The sequence below is a fragment of the Pseudoliparis swirei genome, chromosome 3 (genome assembly GCF_029220125.1).
Source record: "Pseudoliparis swirei isolate HS2019 ecotype Mariana Trench chromosome 3, NWPU_hadal_v1, whole genome shotgun sequence".
NCBI classification, from domain to species: domain Eukaryota; kingdom Metazoa; phylum Chordata; class Actinopteri; order Perciformes; family Liparidae; genus Pseudoliparis; species Pseudoliparis swirei.
Genome location: NC_079390.1, coordinates 5795749 through 5810087, shown reverse-complemented (window position 1 = coordinate 5810087; position 14339 = coordinate 5795749).

Sequence of the window (14339 nt, the reverse complement as noted above, 5' to 3'; positions counted from 1 at the left end):
ACAGAGGTGGAGAAAAGAACACATTTTTATCAAGACTGTCAACATACACTACCGTTCAAAAGTTTGGGGTCACTTAGAAATGTCTTTATTTTTCAAAGAAAAGCACTGTTTTTTCAATAAGGATAACATTAATCAAAAACACACACTATACATTGTTAATGTGGTAAATGACTATTCTAGGTGGAAACGTCTGGTTTCTCATGAAATATCTCCAGAGGTGTATAGAGGCCCATTTCCATCAACTATCACTCCAGTGTTCTAATGGTACATTGTGTTTGATAATCGCCTTAGAAGACTAATATCTGATTAGAAAACCCTTGTGCAATTATGTTAGCACAGCTGAAAACAGTTATGCTGGTGATATAAACTATACAACTGGCCTTCCTTTGAGCTTGAAGTTTGAAGAACAAAATTAATACTTCAAATATTAATCATTATTTCTAACCTTGTCAATGTCTTGACTATATTTCCTATTCAATTTTCAATTCATTTGATAAATAAAAGTGAGTTTTCATGGAAGACACGAAATTGTCTGGATGACCCCAAACTTTTGAACGGTAGTGTATCCAGCTGGTCTACGGTTCAAGGGCCTCTGTTCCTGTGACTTTCTCTAAACATGTATGGAAATTAACTGTTTTTCTTCTTGCATTGCTTCTTTCTGAGCGGTCTAAGCTGACCTCTGAGAGGTGACAGAAAAAAGACAAAAGGTCGGAGAGAAGCTCCAGTTCAATCTTACACTCCCCCAAAGGCTCATAGCTTAAAACTTCTCTATTACATTTGCTCATTTGGGTAAAAATCAGGAGATTTGTCGGGGGAACCATGTCACAGTCGGGCTTTAATCCCTCTGAGGTCACAGCTGGATCAGTCTTGTGATCTGGATGTACTTGAATCTGAATCAGAGGAATGAAAGATCCTGGACAAGTTTGTGAAGTATAGATAACACAATTATCCGTTGCCATGTTTTTAACCACTATCTGTCCTTTGTTCCAGATAAGCAAGAGCTAATTCCTAAGGGCCACTACAGAGGGCGAAGAGATAATGTCCTTTCGGTGCATTTGCTGAACGACTGATGGTGTTGTTTTTCAGGACCGTCTCATTATTGTTGCAGTTTTTGGCATCATCCATATGAAAGATGATACGATTGTACTCACTTATTGCTGCAAATGTAGGAACTCTGACAAGCAGTTGGAAAATTTTCAGACCGCTGGTTTGCCAAGCGTATTTGCCTGTCTTTACTTAAGGATAATGATATATAATATAAGTTCCTTAAGTCCATACTCTGGCAAGTAAAATGACATCAGAACCGATAGAGACAATGGCCAACAGCACTAAAGCAAGTCTCAAGTTATACTACACTTGAATTATTGAATTATCCTTTCACACAATAATGCTGGCGATATGTGTGCATAGTTGTGAGGCTTTGGATCTGCATATATTGGAATGATAAGAACAACCACACAGAGTTTCAAAGAGCGACAATACATGAAGAGATGGGAAACTTGAATCTAAGCCCTGAATCTCTGGCAGTCGCCCCTCTGTTCTTGTTATAAAACTATAACAAGAACCATGTATTCTTTTACATTATGAGACCTTGTGGCACTCCCTTTGGTTCATGACAACTTCATATACCGCAGTCAGAGGCCCCTCATGCGCCAGGATGGAGTTATTCGATTCCAGAGAAGCCCAGAGCTGGCGAGTGAGTAAAAGCAAACGTCAACGTTGGACATGATCCCTTCCGAAACAGCAGGAGGGGCCGAGGGATTTGTGGGGAAGGGGATTGGGGGGGGAGAACAGAGTGAGCAATGGAATTCGGTTTGGATAGTTTAGAGCTGTCCAAACCAACTCTGTTTGATTTCAGTGGGTTAGCATGGTGCGGTTATTGGTTTGGGGTATATTTCCCCCCTGTAGAGCCATAACCAATAGTCTCGATGCATTTACCGTGTAATGAGGTCAAAAGAAAACACACAATTGTTTTTATCGCGCCACTTATCAGCCTGATGGTTTAAATTTCTCAGAGAGTTTATGAACTCCCTGTGATTAGAGAGAAACTATACAGCAGGGCTCTCAAGTGTCACGCATTGAGCGTGAGACTCACGCATTTCGGTCTTAAGTCACGCACTCCCGCCACACATCGTATTTCTCACGCTGAAAAAAACTCTCGGCTATTTAATGTTTTAATGTGCCGCAGCGCGCAAACATGAGCTGGCCGCGCTGCCCTCACCGTGGAGGAATCAAGCGCTCCCCTGGAGTTCTGCTGTGAGGAGCCACTTATCAGCCAATCCCAAAAAAGAAATGGGCTACACAATAGCCAATCAGAAAAAAACCGTATCTGTTGTATCTGGGTAAGATTGAATCCAGCAACCAACGTAAATAAAGCATCCTGGAATTGCGCGCGACTGACTGATATCCGAAAATTTCGATCTGCGGGGGTGGGGGGGTGCTGATGGAAATGTCACTTTTGCCTGTCTTCAAAACTTGAGAGCCCTGATACAGGGAGTTAAGGAACTACACACATGGTAAATCAGAAACAGGAAACATATGGCTGAAAAGTTCTAGCCTGCACCACTGACTGCCCTTCTACCTACAACTTCCTGTTGTGCCAAATGTTAAATGAACAAGTTGAAATTGAGCCGCGTTAAGCAGACAGCGCCCCCACTCCGGATGAAAATGAGCCCACTGGAAGTGAGGAAACCTCCAGAGAGAAAGAACTTCCCGTTAAGGCCTTTTTCTGGAAATGACCGGATACATTTTTCCTCAGCTCTCATTACTGCCGACTCAGAACTGAGGCTCTGATTATCTTCTGTCGAGAGTGTACACACATGAGCTACTCTTTCACAGCCGAGGTCTGTCTCAGTTTTAACCGACGGCGTGCCGCCTGCAGACACATGGACGGATGTGTAAATGCACGCACGGGTCAGAGCAACAGTTCACTATTTTTCTTTGTGACTCTATGACTCACTCTTTCTCTCCTTTTACTCTCAGATAAGCAGCTGGATGGGTGTTTGGGTTGGAGCCGGGATTAACTGGCCTCTGACCTTGCCAGCAGCCAACTGGAAAACCCACCACAGAGCATGCATGCGTAAACACGCAGCGATGGTGGGAAACACTCGCACACACTCAAACGCAAACATGAAAGCGAGAAAAGACGCGATCTTAAGCTGATGACTATAACAAAAATAGATTGATGGTGGGATGCGACTGATGTTACTGCCACACCACTTTGCCACACACTGCACACGGAGGAATTAGTCGTCAAAGGGGGAATGTGGTGACCGCAGTGCAGAACGCGGACAATAAATGTGAGCAAACAGAGTGGCGTTGAAATGTATGTCAGAAAAAGACATGACCTCTCATACCTCTTTTCTGACTCCTGCAGATATTCATTAAACTATTAATTTTGTTGTTGATTTCGCATTTAACTTTACTGAGACATTTAAAGGTCTTCCAAAACAAGAAAGCAAAAATCTGAGTGAAAAAAGAAAAAGAAAAGAACCCCATTAAAGGGCCAGTACACTCCATTCAGTTCCACGAGTGTAGGCATAGGATGATAAGCAGACTCAACTGTGTTTCAGTGACTGATCAATTGTTACTGTACTTTTTTAATTAATGAGAACACTTTAAAAAAAAACTTATTACAAAATAAACATGCACTCCTTGTCATCATAACGTTTTTCAGAGAGCAAAGCAGATGTTAATGACTTTCATTTTCAGAATCATCTCTGTTTCTTTTCAGTGTCATGGAGACACACAAAACACCAGCAGCAAGAAACTTGCTCAATGGAAGAGGTGAGTCTGCAAGAGGAGAGCAAAAACAATCTCTCATAATCACATTTTTTCATGAACAAATGAAGTTATGGATATGAAAAACTTCTTCTGAGCCAGAAGAAGTTTTTCATATCCATAACTTCATTTGTCAGAGGTGCTTCAATGGGGAAAATGCAATGCCTTCAGTGGAAGGCTAAGAGGATATTAGGAGTGACAGGTATCAAAGAGATCAGATGAGACAAGTGGGGATTGACAAATGATTTAGTTTGGGATTAAACAAGGATGACAAACTCAATTTAATAAACCACATCAAGTGTCAAGAACCATGATTCACTTACAGCGGTAAAGTAAAGATACATCATAAAACAGCCAGCAGTTAGCCGGGACAACATAATATATCACATTATCTACATAATATATGTCTCTTGAACTGATTTATGAAACAAATGACAACCAAATGACGAAGAAAGGTGCTTTAAAGTGAAATGCAAGTCCAGGCAAACTAGATGTTCACCTCAGGGGAGGAACATCCATCTTCTGTCATGCCATTTCAGCATTCAAATCCCATTAATAAAAACGTGGTTTTAATGGGTCTTAAAGGGTTCAGCATTGGTATTGAATTGTTATGAATTGCAGCTAAACAGGTGTGTTCGTCTTTGTCCTCACTCGCCGTCAGTGAGACACTGAGGGAGCGGATTCCCGTAATTCTCGACATGACTCACCTTCGGTCTCTAATGTTTGGCCGGGCGGGGCCATCTATTTGAGCTGACTCTTACCACGCTTATACTATACTTTACACTTGTGCCAGTAATTTATACTTTTATCTATTACTGTAAATGCTTAAACGGTGATGCTTTTAATTAAAACGTGCCCCCCATGACTGATTGTACCTCATCTTGTGGGCAAACCTTAGACTGCCTGTCTACACATTGCAGCGTTTCACACACATGAAAGCTGGAAACGGAGCCACGTTGTGTTTGATAGCGTAAACATGTTTGTTGTTTTATACGTGTGTGTGAGAGAGAGAGAGGGAAAGAGAGAGAAAGAGAGACTGGAATAGCCTGATGGGACAACCCAGCATGAGGCCTTGGCCAAGAGCAACACACGAGCGAGCCAGCGAGTGAACACATGTCCTCTCTTTTCCAATGCAGTGACACGTTTACTCCATTACCACTCGAGCCACTTGCCCTCCTGCAATTGTCTGGGCGGATTAACAAGACATTCGGGGCGCACGTTTGTAGAACAACTGCCTCGAATTCAGCAAAATGGAAAGCGTTGCCATGCCGCTAAAACGGTAACGAGCGGCGGACGATTAGTCCGGCGAAAAGCTCCATAAAACCTGGATCTTCGTTAGCAGCCTCAGCGTGTCTACAGGGTTAGAGCTGCACATGAAAGATGTGGAGTTCCATTTTCCATCTTTAAAAAAAAATGCATTAAGTTTAGTTTATTTCGATCAGCAATAATATACAAAAATCCAAATTTCAACAAAAGAAGAAAGTGGCTAACCGAAAGGGTCAAGGCTGAAGCAGGGCTCTCAAGTGTCACGCATTGAGCGTGAGACTCAAGCATTTCGGTCTTAAGTCACGCACTCCCGCCACACATCGTATTTCTCACGCTGAAAAAAACTCGGCTATTTAATGTTTTAATGTGCCGCAGCGCGCCAACATGAGCTGGCCGCGCTGCCCTCACCGTGGAGGAATCAAGCGCTCCCCTGGAGTTCTGCTGTGAGGTGCTACTTATCAGCCAATCAAAAAAAGAAATGGGCTACACAATAGCCAATCAGAAAACCCCCGTATCTGGGTAAGATTTAATCTAGCAACCAATGGAAATAAAGCATCCTGGAATTGCGCGCGACTGATGAAAATATCCGAAAATTTCGTTCTGCGGGGGGGGGGGGGGCTGATGGAAATGTCACTCTTGCCTGTCTTCAAAACTTGAGAGCCCTGCTGAAGCTATCAAGCTTATAAGTGCCCTAACCTATGATTTCACGAAAAAACTTATTTCAGAAAACCATATACATATACCTATATATATATACACAAACATATATACATATACACACACACATACACATACATACACATTCACACACACATATATACATATACACACACACATACATAAAGATTGATTATGCAACGCGATTTAGCCGAACAATGGCTTGGCGGCGCTGCAGATCGCCGGGCAGAACACAGACTTTACATTTCTGCACGACTCTTTCATGGCACAAATTATTGAGTTGCGTTTTTTTTCTTTTAAATGTCTTCTACAATTTAGCTCGCACTGGCAAAAATGTTGTCAAGTTGGCCAAAACACGCACAGACGAAACATTTATGGCTCCATAAAGTTATAACGACTGACAGTGGTTGGGCCCGCTGACTTATTTGAGTTAGTTATCGTTTATGGTTTCAATGTTTGGCCGGAGAGAACTATTTAGATTCTTTTGATTTGGTTGCCTCGAGGTTGAACAGTTGAAGCGTTTATAGAAATGGCCGCGAAATTGTTAGCAGATGAAGTTTTCATTTTGATATGATTCCATCTTCTGGTGGTTTGACAATGAGCAACCTAGAAACAATGCAAGGTAACTCTTTCATTAGGGAGGCTTCTGATAGGAAAAAAATAAAATGGATACCATCTTTAAGGGCACATTTACTTGTAAATTTATTTTACTTCCATTTACCAACACGGGATTACATTAAATAAAGTCAAATTAGTATTTGTTGACTTAAATATATGTGTAAACTTCTTTGTACTGTATCTGCCCTTTTCATACCTCACCCTCAATGTGAAAAGAAGTTGACCGCTTCACGGTAAGTGTGAGTCACGTTTAACATCAATATTTAATATCCTGTTACAGCACATTGAATAAAGAAACTGCAACTCATCCGTTGTCTCCCTCTCTACTGCACCACAATGCCACACGTGGTGCTCGGAAAAATATACCAAAAGTAGTATGATATAAATTCCTTGATTATTCACATTAAACACCCAAATAACATGACTATAGAGTTGAAGTGAAGGTGATTTTCTTCCACAGGGAACACCACCACAACTCACGTGCATTTGGTCTTTTATTCCAGTAAAATGCCTTTAAAGTCAAATATATTGGGGTTGATATTAAAACAATGGTTGAGAGTATCACCACTGTCACAAACATGACTCTATATTAATTATTATTGTTAATTATTAAGTACAAGGTACTGTAAGCAATAAGTCAGTGTTGTGTTCACAACGTGCAGGTTTTAAATTTACACACATCAGCTTTTGTTGTTCAAATTTTACTGGATATATTTTGCACAAACTGTATCACCCTGTTCTGTTTCTCCTGTGTTCCGTGTCTCCTATGTCTCCTCTGTCTTAATTGTTTAATTCCCTGCACCTACCCTCAGCCACTCTTGTCTCGTTACTGTCTGATGTCGTACACCTGTGTTTCCCCCCCTATATATTGTGTCAGTCTTTCCCTTGTCTCCTGTCGGATTGTCGTCTATAGTTCTGTGTCCTTTTCCCGTCGTCCTGTCCGTGTTCCTGGTTCTGCCTGTTTGACCCTGCCTGCCCTGAACCTGGATTCTCTGCCTGCCCCCTTTGGACCTTGTTTTTTGTAAACTGTTTTGCCTCATTGAAGAGTGCTTCTTTTTGTTATTCATATTGCGTCCAGCCTGTCACTCTGCGCCTGGGCCTCACCCCGTCACAGGAACCTGACACAAACTTATAGAATAGTATAACAAAAGGAGGATGGCTTCATTATAAACCTGTTCAAGAATAGACACAAATCTACTTCTCATTAATTAAAAATGATAATGTATTTATGACCAAAAATGTCCGTAGCAAAATAAAAAGTGAATGCATTCAGTGAAGTGTGCTAAAAACACACGTTGCTATCCTCTTTTCCATCCTAAGTCTAACATGTGTCCATCAGTCAGGCAACACAGAGGTTACTACTGTTTGAAGGTCATATCAGGAGAACTGATGATGAGCCTTGCGAGGATTCAATACCTGTCAAACATCCAGGCAGCTGGAGATGTGTGTTTCCTCCGTCTGTCTGCACAGACTGTCAGATCTCATTGTGAGACGGATCTACAGCTGCCAGGGCTGCTGGGAACACGGCCTCTCTGCCCACACACACTCCATAACTCTCCGGCTCTGTCTAATCACTGCGTCGAGCCCGCTACTCATAACATTATTGCTTCCACGTCCAAGAATACTGCGGACCTGCTGATTTACTGCTCTGATTGGGAATGTAAAGGAAGTTTGAGGCAGCATTGTTGAAATACAGCCACCATGTTATAGACATATATAATTATGGTATATGGTTACAAAATATGACAAGGGGGGGAATTGCCATAACTAACAAGGGCAAGCCAAATGTTATTCTCGTCTGTACTTGAGTCTAGATATTCTTTTTTTTCAAAACATTTAATCGCTCTATTTGCTTTTGCTTCAGACTGTTTCATGTCGACGTTAACCTATTATTCTAAATCAATGTGAATCGTGGAAATCTGTCAATGTGGGTACAACCACAGCTAATCTTGGAACCACACTGTCAATACCAGATGGAGTCAAGTCTTACGTGGCCATGAATCCACTGTGTTTTATGACTTGATGGTCATTTTTATTTCCCTGGTTGATGTGGAAGCCAAATTGACCGTGTTTACATGCATTCGAATAACTGGCTTAGTCGGACTGAAATCGAATGATCCGTTTCATGTAAACACCTTTGTTCGACTATGTGCGGTCCGACGACGATCCGATTAACACCCCTGGATAACTCCATCCGATCCGGTTGATAATTCGACTATCGCGGCATGTAACGGTGAATTGGATTAGGAACTGGACTTTGCGTCTTTGCGCATGTTTGAGATCCCGCCGCCCTCCTCCGCCCTCCCTCCCATGTCGTGACCCGGAAGTCGAAAGAGTCGAAAGAGACGAAAATGTCACTATTAACATCATGCAAGAATAGTAGAGGGATGTAGCTTCACCTTGCTCTCTGTTCGCCATCTTTCTCGAAATGTTGTTGTTGTTGTTGTTGGTTGTTGTTGGTGGTGGTGAAGAGGTCAAGCGGAAATGGCTGTATCACCACGAGTTGTAATGAAAACAGCGCCACCTATGGTATCGGATATGACATGCTTTCAGCCAATGATTCGAATTACTCACTGCCATGTATATTGGGATAACAGCAGATCCCCCAAAAGATAGCATAGTCCGACTAAAGCAAGATTCGAATTATACCATCATGTAAACACACTGACTGTCGGCGTGTCTTTTGGCTTTGGTGTTGCTTTCTAACTCCTTTAATCCCAATATTAAATACTCCATCGAAGAAAAGTGTGAAAATGATGGAACGACTTCTCATGCAGGCATGCATCCCCTTGGCCGGGTCACACGTGCATATTCAGACGCACATAAAACACACATTTTCAGTTTATCTGCTGTGGAAAGAGTGCCTCATTATTTGGAAATGTAGGGATTTTACTGGCGTAAACAATAAATTACCTTATTTACTTGTGGGAAAGAAATGCAGGACCTGGAGAATGGAAAGAGCTTCCAATGAGAGCTCCTATGTTATGATCGCATTTAAAAAGGTAAATGAGCAGATTTTAGCTCAACATCTGATTTCAAGCGTTACATTCAAGATATAGTTTGACTGATTTAAAGATGTTGCTCTCTGCTACTAATTAGGCTGATCATAATGAAGACAATGTCGGCCTCAAAAGTGTCCGATCCTTAATCAATCAAAAGATAATTTGGCACTGTGAAATAACTGATGTATTTAAGTAAATGCTGTAATATTGTTCTCAGTCGTGTGTATTCAACATGTATGTAATCATGTTTGAGATTTACTCTTTAGTCAATTTATAGAATAAAGGTTTCCATTCAAAACATATAGTAAATTCACATAAAATAGGCCAAAACAATATGAACATAGTTTATTTAGATTAAGCTCTCAATTAACATTGCTGAGGTATATTGATATCCCATTAGTTGATATGTGAAACCTTGATGCACTCACTGATCTATACACTTCCCCTAACTTTTGACATATGAGGTGTGTTTTTGTCATTTTCTCCATTGCCGAATGATCTTAGGTCAGTTTCTAAGAAATAAAGAGTGTTTAGGGAGGCACAGATCCACATTCTGATCCCTGAACTCAAGATATCTGCAAACTGAACTCACACTAGTGCTTTTTCTACAACTTCAAAATGTGTCACTGACATTCATCATTTAAGAATGAATATACATGACAGTTGAAAAACTGAATTGTATGGTGACAATATTTTAAATCCCACTGAGATTTTAAATCTCTTTTCCAAGAGTTCCTGGTCAAGATGGCCGTGTACATCCAAAAAATGATATACAAATGCTAACAGCAGACCAGTAAATCGCATTATTCAAAGAATTTGTACTCTATGTAAGAAAGAATATTCAAGATGCGAGTGGACAGAGGTGATATGAACAAGATGACTGAGGAATGTCGCATGGTTCCCTCTCCTAAAAAGTCTGGAAGTAATAGTATCAAGAGCCCTTGATACCACTCTTGACTTGACTTGCATGAGCTTGTCGAGTGGGATCCAGAGACAAGAGGAAGTGAGTGACATCAGGGATGCAAAAACCAAATGCATCCTGGAGGAACGAGAAGAATAGATATCCAAAGCCTTTTCTAACTTAGATTGAAAAGCCGGAAGCTTTTGCACCGTTTGTTGCATGAGCTTCGACCTTGTGGTGCTCCACTAATCCCCCCGCAGGAGAAATTTGTCTCTTTTGGTTGCTCCCGCCACGGAGATACAGATAAGTGCCGGACAGTTTGGCAGCATGGATGATTTCTGAGGTTTTTTCCAAAGCCTCAACTCTGGTCAGCATAAATCCTTATAAAAATAAAGAGGGAATTTCTTCTGAGCTCAAGGCAGAACTGATTGATTGGCTCTGCATTTCAAATGGAAGCAAAATATACAATTGAGATCGGAATTTGTTTTATGTGAAACGTAACAAAAAAAAAAAAATTGGCAAAGAAACCATAAATGACCTGAATACAGTGATGTGATTCATTTCCCCCACAGGGAACAATGATAATTAGCTGAAGTAAGGAGTTTTTACAATTGATTAGAAGTCAAATAAATCACCTTTCTTCTTCCTCATTTGACACTTAAATGTTCTGTATACTTGTAAAGCGCTTTTCTCGTCTTCTGACCACTCAAAGCGCTTAAACACTGCCGTCATTCACCCATTCACACCCATTCATACACTGATGGGAGGAGCTACCATGCAAGGTGCCACCTGCCCCCACACCGCAGGTACAGCTAAGGGAACAATTTGTGGTAAAGTGTCTTGCCGAGGACACATCGACACGCTCTACCACTTAGCCACAGATGCCCACTTAAATATTTTTCGCAATAGTTTATGTTGAATTACAGTAATAAAAAAAAGCATAGCCTACTGAGTGAGTGCAGTCAGTAAGACACCCCATGTGGGGCTTGATGTTGTGTGGTGTAAGAATATATATTTATATTTATAGTGGTGTAAGAATATTGCATTTATATTGTAGTTATTATGATAGTACTGATAATGCAGTCAATAGCCATTAAAATATAGTTAGCTTTAATTTGAAAAACAAAATATACCACATGACCCCCCCCCCCCCCCCACCTCTTTCTCTTTAGTCACGCTGGTGACAGAAGAGCAATAGAAAGCATCCTGACTAGACACATTACACACTTGTATGCGATGTGCACAGCCCAGGACAGGCTCGATCGTGGGTTGTTAAACCACCCAGAACATCATCGGTAGCCATCGACCGAGCATCAGTGATATTGGTGAGAAGAAGAAGTCCCTTCGAAGAGCCCGGAGGATACTAAAAGACAGGAGCCCGTTCACTCGGCTGCCATCTGGCCAGACGTACAGAAATATCAGCTGCAGCGCCACCAGACTTCAGAGCAGCTTCTTTTCTCAGGCTCCGAGACTTTTACATTTGTTTTGGTATGGTTTTCTTTCATAACAAAAAGGGGGAATACAAAATGCAGTTTGTTGCACAACCCTGTTGTACAATGGCCATGAACGAACCCTGTAACTGTTGGTTAGGTTGCACAGGGTGCTTATACTATTACGCATTTGTTTCATCACAGGAAAACTTCAGCTCTGAGCAATAGAAGTATAGTAAGCCGATCAATGAGAAAAAAAGCAGCAGAGTTGCTGTGTCGAGTGTGTCTCACACACATCTGTTTATTTTGTGTGTGGCACGCGACATCAAACAGCGAATCGTGCTGTAGTAATGAGAACGCTCTGTTTGCACAGTAAACTCTGGCACTCTGAGATTCTTTGAAGGAAGAGTGCGATAAAAATGAAATGCATTATTATTATTATTAAACTAGAATGGGCACTCGGTAGAGCGCATACCTTCGCATATCACAAGATTGGGCATTGACTTATGAACATGTTGGCATTAGTTGCATGCCAATTGGATAAAAATTTACCGTGCTATGGTAAAAAGAAGATGTTGACCTTTTCATGACCTTGACCTTGACCTTTGACCCGATCGATCCCAAAATCTAATCAAATGGTCCCCGGATAATAACCAATCATCCCACCAAATTTCATGCGATTCGGTTTAATACTTTTTGAGTTATGCGAGTAACACGCATACAAATAAATAAATACACGGCGATCAAAACATAACCTTCCCCATTTTCAATGCGAAGGTAATAAACCTTGGACCCCTCAAATACACTTCACCTCCGCTGTCACAGAACCTCACTGGCCAACAATGGCATGACCCTAGTCTCACAACCCCTTATTTGGAAATGGGACGTCATGTTTCCACATGGCTTAGCACCACAACATTTGAAAGTGTAAATTCAAGTGTTTATCCATGCCGATACTTTTTTCCCCCTGAATTTTTTAACTTTCTTTCACAAATAATTTCTTCACTATCGTGGATGATCTCCAGACCTCGATGATGACAGTGGTATAGCAAGTAGTTCCAATGAATACTGCCTACAATGAGATGCTTATCTTTGTCCTAACCAGTACATGTGTCAATGCTGTGAGCCCCTCACACATAATTACATTAAAAACACAAAATACTATTAATTATCTGCCAGATAAGCAGATAAACTGAAATTGTCTGCACTGCTAGACACTGACTGGCGTTAGTGAGACAGTATTGTAGGCTTGTGTGACTAGGGAAATATTACTCTTTTAATCAACAATGTCATAACTGTTTTTAATTCTTCATCTTGAGTCTGTATATGTGTTATAACCCTTTTTCAAAGGTTATTTTTGAGCACTGGTGAATCATAGTGTTGGAGCATATTACACCGTACCCAGATTTTGATTACACCTAGAAATACGATTTTTCACAAAATCACCCACGCCGCCGTAAACTTAATACGCGAGTCGTATAAAAGTCATCACTTTCCCCTCAGAGGTACGTTTCAAGTGGATATTCATACCACCAAAACTCATCAGCTTTGTACAACTGTGCTCTTAAACTGAATACTTGCATTAGGCGAAAGCTGAGAATATAACATCAGACCTGGCCTCGTGCTTTGGTTGTTCTCCAGATGTAGAATTATGGTTCCCTTTCTGCTTCATAATTCAAAATGCATGAGTCATGATGCTAAGCGGGCCCAGCAGCTGAAGTCTGGTCTAGGCCGGTCTGTTCTGGTCTGGTGTGCTATGGCCCCATGACTTACATAACCATCCACAAATGTATCCAATGGGAGCACATTTTCAAATGCATAACAGACACAAACAAGGAGAAGCACGAGGAAGGTATCCAGCAATTGCCCAACAGATTCTCAAAAACAGAAGAAGAAAACCAGGAACGTCATTCTGGGAGACTAACGGGGAGCCATCACATCAGAGTTTCTGGAATCAGATCTGCTGCTTGGATGCTGCCCAATTTGAGAGGTTATTCACCAGAGACTCTCTGATGGGGGAACCACTACTCTCTGGCAGAGAGTAGTGGTTCCCCCATCACGAGCTAGAATTAAAACCACAAGTTGTGTGCAATGTATTACTTCATTTGGACATCTAACATGTAGAATGCTGTATAAGCAGAGTTCACACTCAAGTTCACATTTTCTGTTGAAGAGGGAAAGTGTATTACGTGTGTGCACGAGCAGTTTTTGTTACGCCCTGTATGCAATTTACACAAATGTCATCTGGAAACTTGATTAAATGTAGGTAAATGTAGTACGTGTACATTTAGAAGTAGTATATCTCTCTCTAAGTTTCTGGGAAAAATCAATAATCGCCCCAATTTTGAGAAAGTAGATTCTCACTGGCCAGTAAAACCTAAATATGTTCCACAACACACGCTGCTGTTTCCACCGCTCAATAATATTCCCAGTTCAGGTCTGACAACAGGGAAAAATAAGCTGGTGCTGCTCCTAATAACACAGAGATTTCCTGGTAATACAAATATGTATTTCATCACATCGGAGGTGTGTGCATGTGTGTGTGTGTGTGTGTGTGTGTGTTTCCAGTGTGTTGGCAAGTAGCCAGTTGGCAGAGTTAGATTGACAGGTATAAACTGCAGTGATGAAAAAGCTGAAGGCGGTGATTTAAAGAGCACCGACGAG